This window comes from Nelumbo lutea, chromosome 2, assembly GCF_056320005.1.
Source record: "Nelumbo lutea isolate HS-2025 chromosome 2, American lotus-T2T, whole genome shotgun sequence".
Taxonomy (NCBI): domain Eukaryota; kingdom Viridiplantae; phylum Streptophyta; class Magnoliopsida; order Proteales; family Nelumbonaceae; genus Nelumbo; species Nelumbo lutea.
Genome location: NC_142685.1, coordinates 105,696,180 through 105,704,724, shown reverse-complemented (window position 1 = coordinate 105,704,724; position 8,545 = coordinate 105,696,180). Strand labels below are relative to the sequence as shown.

General features: G+C 38.4%; 1 pseudogene; it reads left to right on the top strand.

Moving 5' to 3' along the window:
* Positions 1 to 3,123: 3,123 nt before the first annotated feature.
* On the top strand, positions 3,124 to 7,549 carry LOC148872519 (uncharacterized; annotated as a pseudogene).
* The last annotated feature ends 996 nt before the right edge of the window (positions 7,550 to 8,545 follow it).

Below are 8,545 nucleotides of genomic sequence, written 5' to 3'. Positions count from 1 at the left end.
TTTTTCAAATTAATTCGGAGCGGATTCATGAAGCGGGTCACCACAAAGAATTCAAGGCACAAACATAACATATCATATACATGCATTTTAAATGTATATGGTTACTTTTGGTGCTAGTTTAGTTAATGAAAATCGCTTAAAGAATTTCTATTATTTGATTGTAAAACATGGATACAATAGAAAACAATTGGACAAATTGATGTCTACAGCTATGGCCTCATGTTATTAGAGCTTATTACGGGTAGACAAACTAAGCAACTAGAGTCTATAGACTTGGTTAATGTTGTAAGCAAAGTGGGAGTAATGAAGTGTTCTATGTGTTTGATATCAAGATCTCCAGTTCATCCCAATAGGAGATGTTCTATGTGTTCAGTGCTCTTGCTGCCTTTCTATCATGTGGTAGAGCTCAATAACAACCAGGGTCTTTGGGATCAACACAGACTCAATATGATCTTCCAAGAAGATTGAATTCCTCATATTTCCCAAACATTATTATCTACTCACCTTTCTAAGGACACCTTACTATTGAAAAAACAAGAAAGGCATTTACACTCTCAGTTCGGGCTACAAGTTCTTCATTGAAAATCAACCATGCACTGTCCTCTCAACAAAGGGTAAACTAAAACATCATCTGGAGGGCCTAAACGCCATTGAGATCTAAAATCTTCATGAAGTCTTGGTGGAATGGTGTTCAAAGGAAGGATAAACTCACCTGCTTCCTACCAAAAATAGGAAAAAAATTGCCTATTCAGTGACACAAGAATGTAGTCATGGTAGCACCTCTTCAACACATGCCACCATGCAAGGGTTGGTGAAATAGTTGGGCACTTACTTTGAAGACACATAGAGGTGGCAATTGGGCGGGTTGGGTTGGGTTCGGTTTGGGTTGAGTGTTATCCCAACCCATCTAACCCATTGATGTGAATAAAAATTATTATATTTTTGTCCCCAAATATTCATTCTTTTATACTAAATTAACACTTAATTGGACTCATTACTCTGTTATTTCGATTCAGGGCAAGCCAGAAGGCGACATGAGGAAAACAAGGCTAATCGGATGATTTTGCACAATTTTGGAATCATTCAGTAATCTGGGCATAACTCTCAAATTCGGACTACGATTGGGATGATTCAAGATGCACTAGAAGGATAAGGAAGGACTCCACAACTCTCATGTTTTGGGTTTTGACAGATTCGATCTGCATCAAGGTCAAAATCGGGCCCGAAGTTGAAACAAATTCGCAGTAAAGCCCAGTTCACAACTGAAGCCCAATTCGCAGAAACGCCTTGTAGCAGCCCAAATTATTAAAGAAGCCCAATTCGAATTCAAGAATGAAGAGTCCTATTAGATTTAAATTTCAAATGTAATTCTAGAATGATAAGAGGATTGAGATTACTAGATAAGAGATAGGATAGGATTAGATCAAAACCAATTTGGACTTTCTATTTTTTAGGATAATCTCCTAAAGGGAGTTGGAAAACAGCCATCTCCTTAAAGCTATATAAACGGGGGGCGGACTAGCTTCAGCCACTCGATCAATCAGAAGATTAGTCCATCCATCTGGGAAGCAAAGCAAGAAGGAGTCGACAACCATGAGCGGCTGAACTTTTCTTTTCTGATTCAAGGGGGATTTTAGATTCAATTGTGTCATCGTGAGGTTGTGTTTAATTTGAATTCTTGCTTTTAATTCAAGTATTTGTTGATTTTTGTGCATATTTTTTATGGAAGTTAATGTTGATTAGTCTGACAAATTAATTAATATTGATCTTTCTACTGTTATCCATGATTCGATGATCCGTAATTGTCACGAATAGTGGTATAAGTAGCAATTAGGTTAATATCTTTATGGGTCAATTGTTCATGGGTCAATTGCAGCTATCCCAATTATTGTTATTTTGGTTTATCTGTTTTCACAGAGGTTATTGCTACCATTAATTGATATGATACGCTATCGTACCCAGTCGGTTAATGGTAAGTGTTGATTGAATGCTGGGTTTGGTCAACTAATTTAGGAAAACACGAGATTTATTATGGCTATCCTAATAAATCCAAAGGCTAAATACTTGAATTGCAAGACTGTTGAGGTTTACCTATGATCGATGACCAATTCAAACCCTTGGATCAGAATTCGGTAAGACTGAATTTTCCTTAATAATTGTTAATTGCTCTTTTGTTATTTTAGAATTTTAATTATTCAAATTTCTGACTCTTTAAATTGTGCATTCGGCTAAGAAATTACTTACTAGCTCCCTGTGGGATTCGACCTGGTACCACTGTTACTACAAATTTATTGTAAGGTGGGACTAGCATTAATTTTGAGGGCTTCGACAACCCGCCAAAATTTTGGCACCGTTGCCGATGAGCTATTTTAATTTCTTAGCTTCGTGCCTTCTGTTTGTGTTAACCTCTTTTGTTTTATGACTCGTGCTTCTCAAAAAGGTGAAGTAGAATATGACCCTGAAATTGAGAAGACAACCCGTCGTTTGAGAAAGGAGGTGAAGCAAAGGAAGGACCGTTCACGTCCTTTGGTGAATTCTGATATTGACTTGCCAACTTGTGATAGACCCATTTTTGAAGAGGAAGAAAGGATGGCTGATAGAGAAAGAACGCTAAGGGAGTTAGTTGCACCAATGATGAATCAACAACCTTTGTGCATAATATATCCCACTCTCGAGGTAGCTTTTGAACTTAAATCGGGTTTGATTCAATTGCTTCCTGTTTTTCACGGCTTTCTAGGTGAGGACCCTCATAAGCATCTTAAAGAGTTCCATGTCATCGATTCAAGCATGAAACAATTAGGTATGACTAAGGATTAAGTAAAACTGATAGCTTTTCCTTTTACTTTACGAGATAAAGCAAAGGACTGGTTATATATTCTTCCTCCTAGTTCAATACGTACATGGGATGAGATGAATAGGATGTTTTTAGATAAATATTTCCCTGCATCATGAGCTACAAATATTAGAAAAGAGATTTGTGGGGTACGGCAGTTTAGTGGTGAGACACTATATGAGTATTGGGAAAGGTTTAAACAACTCTGTGCTAGCTGTCCACACCACCAAATACCCGAGCAGCTCTTAATCCAATACTTCTATGAAGGACTCAAATTTATGGATAGGAGTATGGTAGATGCAGCTAGTGGAGGAGCCTTAGTCAACAAAACACCTGAGGCAGCTCAAGAATTGATTTCCAACATGGCCGAAAACTCCCAACAATTTGGAGCAAGAACAGATGGAGCTAACAAACGTGTTAATGAGGTAAGCCATTTTAATCTAGAAAGTCAGATTTCTGATCTAACTACTTTGGTTCGTCAATTGGTCGTAGGGCAATTACAAGCGGCTAAGGCTTGTGGCATATGCTCGATTCCTGGGCATCCTATGGATATGTGCCCATCATTGCAAGATAGTTCAATGCAACAAGTCAATGCCGTAGGAGGATTTCCTGGCCAACCACAATGCAAATATGATCCCTATTCTAACTATTACAATTCTGGGTGGAGGGATCATCCCAATCTGAGCTATGGAAGTCAAGGAGGGCCACAGAGATTCCAGCCTCAAGCTTTCAACAGACAAATTCCAACACCTACCCAAGCCCAAATTCAACCCTCAAGTTCAGGTATGTCTTTAGATGAGATAGTTAAGGCTCTAGCGACTAACACTCAACAATTCCAATAGGAAACAAGGGCTAGCATCCAGAACTTAGGGAACCAAATCAGTCAACTTGCTACTTCTATTAGCAAGTTGGAGGCCCAAAACTCTGGAAAACTACCATCACTGATGGTGGTCAATCCCAAGGAGAATGCGAGTGCAGTGGTGCTGAGAAGTGGAAAGGAATTGCAGTCACAACCTACTTCACCAAAGAAAGTGGATAAAGAGCAGAAAGAGGAGGAAGGACAAGAACCACCTGAGAGTTCCTATAAGGTAAAACCTGATCCCCTTTTACCTAAGATTTCTAATGCCATTGTTCCACCTTTTCCTAGTAGGTTGGAAAAATCTAAGAAAGAAGAGTATGAGCAAGAAGTTTTGGAGACCTTTAGGAAGGTGGAGATAAATATTCCTTTGTTAGATGCCGTCAAGTAGATCCCGAAATACGCAAAATTTCTGAAGGAGTTGTGCACTAACAAAAGGAAGCTGAGAGGTGATGAGAAGGTAAGGTTTGGGGAGAATGTGTCATCTATCATCAAGAGAACCCTGCCAAAAAAGCGTGTTGATCCAGGTATTTTTACTTTACCTTACGTGATTGGCAAGAAAAGAATTGAGCGTGCCATGCTAGATTTAGGTGCATCTATCAATGTCATGCCATACTCAATCTATTGTGCTTTGAATTTGGGTCCATTAATGGAAACTAGGGTAGTCATTCAATTAGCTGACCATTCTAACGCTTACTCTGAAGGGATTGTTGAAGATGTTTTGGTGCAGGTTAATGACCTAATATTTCCAGTTGACTTTTACATCTTGAAAATGGAGGAAGACACTATCACGAGTTCAGCTCCACTTCTATTAGGTAGGCCATTTATGAAAATAGCCAAAACCAAAATAGATGTGGATGAGGGTACCTTCTCCGTCAAATTTGACGGAGAGATTGTTAAATTTAATATTTTTTAAGCAATGAAGTACCCCAATGAATGTCATTCGATTTGTTCAGTTGACATTGTTGATTCAATTGTGCAGGAAATTTTTTTGGGAAGAAGATATGAATGAGGAGTTAGAATTGAGTGCACAATTGGATATGAAGGAAGAGCTAGATGCATCTTGTGAAGCTTCGGAGCCAATATTGGAGTCAAGGTTGGAAAATTCTAATATTCCATCATCGTTTTCTCATAAGAAATTGTTGCCTTCTGTTTTGCAGGTCCCGAAGTTAGAGTTGAAGACCTTGCCAGATCACCTTAAGTATGCCTACTTGGGTGATGAAGAAACAATGCCAGTGATCATTGCAAAAGGGTTGACTGATGATCAAGAGGCACGACTCATCAAGGTTCTGAAAGAGCACAAGGCGGCAATTGGTTGGACCTTAGCCGATATAAAAGGACTCAACCCATCAATTTGCATGAAAATAATTCTTTTGGAAGATGGTGTCAAACCAGTCAGAGAATCGCAAAGGAAGCTCAACCCGGCGATGAAGGAAGTGGTAATGAAAGAAATTCTTAAGTTATTAGATGAAGGGATAATCTATCCGATTTCGGATAGTAAGTGGGTAAGTCCAATACATGTTGTACCCAAGAAAACTGGGATCACTGTGGTAAGAAATCAAAATAATGAACTGGTCCCAATGAGGGTACAAAGTGGCTGGCATATGGTGATTGATTTTCGGAAACTTAATTTAGCCACTAGAAAAGACCATTTCCCCTTACCCTTCATAGATCAAATGTTAGAAAGGTTAGCTGGCAAGGCATTCTTTTGTTTTCTCAATGGATTTTCAGGTTACTATCAAATCATGATTGCTCAAGAGGACCAAGAGAAGACGATGTTTACTTGCCCATTTGGCACTTTCGCCTATAGACGGATGCCTTTTGGTCTGTGCAACGCTCCAGGTACTTTTCAAAGGTGCATGATTAGTATATTTTCTGACTTTATTGAGAAGTGCATTGAAGTGTTCATGGATGACTTTATTGTCTATGGTGATTCATTTGATGATTGCTTAGATAATTTGAGTAAAATTTTGGATAGATGTGTTGAAACTAATTTAGTTTTGAATTATGAAAAATGCCACTTTATGGTGAAGGAAGGCATTGTGTTGGGACATGTTATTTCTACTAGAGGAATAGAGGTCGATAAGGCAAAGGTTGATTTGATTGTGAGCTTACCTTACCCTACAAATATTAGGAAAGTGCGTGCTTTTCTTGGACATGCAGGTTTTTATCGTAGGTTTGTTAGGGACCTTTAAAAAATTGCCCTGCCATTGTTTGAATTGCTTCAAAAAGATGTGCCTTTCGACTTTGGGGATGAATGCAAGGAAGAATTTGATAAGCTCAAGAATTTGCTGACGATTGCACCCATTATTCAACCACCTGACTGGAACTTGCCCTTTGAAATCATGAGCAATGCGAGTAATTATGCTGTGGGAGCTGTTCTAGGTCAGCGGATTGATAGGAAGAGTCATGTTATTTTCTATGCCTCGAGGACGTTGAATGCTGCACAATGCACGTACACAACCACCGAAAAGGAGCTATTAGCAATTGTGTTTGCTTTAGCTAAATTTCACTCATATTTGCTTGGCTCTAAAGTGATTGTGTTTTCTGATCATGCTGCTTTGAAATACTTATTGGCGAAAAAGGAGTCAAAGCTGAGGCTGATAAAGTGGATACTTTTGCTCCAAGAGTTCAATTTAGAGATCAAGGAGCGAAGGGGAGCTGAAAATTTGGTGGCGGATCATCTAAGCAGGTTGGTAAAAGATGAAGACTCCTCACCCATCTCTGAGCTTTTTCCTGATGAGCAACTGTTCCAAATAAAAGGTATGGTCCCTTGGTATGCTGATATCGTGAATTACTTAGTTACTAGAATTTTGCCTAGCTATCTTAGCAAGTCGATGAAGGATAAAATTAGGTATGAGGCAAAATATTATGTTTGGGATGAACCTTATTTGTGGAAATTTTGCTTTAATCAAGTGATTATGAGATATATCCCTGAAAGTGAACATATGTCGATTTTAAATTTTTGTCATAATTATGCTTGTGGTGGCCATTTTGGGCCAAAAAGAACTGCTAGGAAGGTCTTAGATAGTGGGTTGTATTGGGAAACCTTATTTAAAGGTGCATACCTATTCTATAAAAATTGTGAAAGATGCCAACGAACAGGTGCATTGTCTCGTAGAAATGAGATGTCCCAAACTCCCATTCTTATTTGTGAAATTATTTATGTTTGGGGTATTGATTTTATGGGACCTTTTACTTCCTCTTGTGGTTTTGCTTACATACTTTTGGCAGTTGATTATGTCTAAAAATGGGTTAAAGCAAAAGCCACCAAAACTGATGATTCTAAGTGTGTTGTAGGTTTTATCAAATCTAACATTTTCAGTAGGTTTTGTATTCCTTGAGCCATCATAAGTGATCAAGTGACCCACTTCTACAATAGAGTCGTTGAAGCCTTGCTGAAAAAGTATGGGGTGCATCACCGAGTCGCCACTGCCTATCACCCCCAGACAAATGGACAATCTGAGGTTTCCAATCGAGAGGTCAAGTTCATTTTAGAGAAGATGGTGAATCTAGGTAGAAAGGATTAGAGCCTACGTCTAGATGACGCACTTTGGGCATACCGAACTGCATACAAAACACCAATAGGGATGTCTCCTTATAGGTTAGTTTTTGGCAAATCTTGTCATTTACCAGTTGAAATCGAGCATAAGGCATATTGGGCAATCAAACGTTGCAATATGGACATAGAAGAATCTGGCAAGGCAAGAAAGCTCCAATTGCAAGAATTGGAGGAGTTGCGGTTAGAAGCGTATGAGAATTCGAGAATCTACAAGGATAAGACCAAGTTGTTTCATGATAATTTGCTTTTATGGAAACAATTTATGGTTGGTCAAAAGGTGTTATTATATAATTCTTGACTCCAACTCATGCCAGGTAAGTTGCGTTCTTGGTGGATGGGTCCATTTGTTGTTACTAATGTGTTTCCTTATGGTGTAGTTGAGATCAAAAGTCTCGATGCAAATAAGGTTTTCAAAGTGAATGGGCATAGATTAAAGTTGTTCCATGAGGATGCAAATGTCTCCTCCTTGGTAGACATCTCATTGGACCTCCCTCATTATTCATTGAATTAAGGAAGCAAGAAGGACATCGAGCATAACAAAGTTAAACAATTGCGCTTGTGGGAGGCAACCCATTGTGTTTAGTTATTTTTGTTCAGTTATTTTTATTATTTTCAATTTTAGCAACATGGTTGTGTTTAGCAACTGATTTCACATCCGAAGGATCTCAACAAGGCATTCAGGGAAGTTCCCTTACATCTTTCTATTGTATGCACAGTCATATACATTGGGGACAATGTATACCTTAAGTGTGGGGGGATTAGGGGAATTTGATATTTTCTGGGGTAACTCTAGCATGCTTTGATCATCACTTTTTAGCGTTGCTTTTTGAAGCTTCTGCTCCCTATAAACTTATTTTTGAATCATTTCAAACTATTATGAATTATGTGCTTAGGTTGAATAGACAGGATAGGATGCAAGCATGACTAACTGAAATTTTTGGCTACATAAGGTACCTCATTATTTTAAATGATCAATAGGCAAGATTCAATACAAATTTAATCCTTATGAGTGTTCGATTAATTTTCTTCTAAATGCCTGTCAAACACGGTTTGATTATTCTAGAACTTGTTAGCCATGTTGAGACCACGATAATGAGTTCATGGATCGGAATGAAAATGGTGATGCCCGTTCTACTGCAAAAAAAAAAAAATAATAATAATAATCGTGACTAATATGAGATGGAGCATAAAATGCACTCACATCTAGAAGCGAAAGAAAAGGATGAGGTGGAGCATAAAATGCACTCACCCCTAGAACCCCAAGCCCCATTTCACCTTTTGATGCATTGAACTC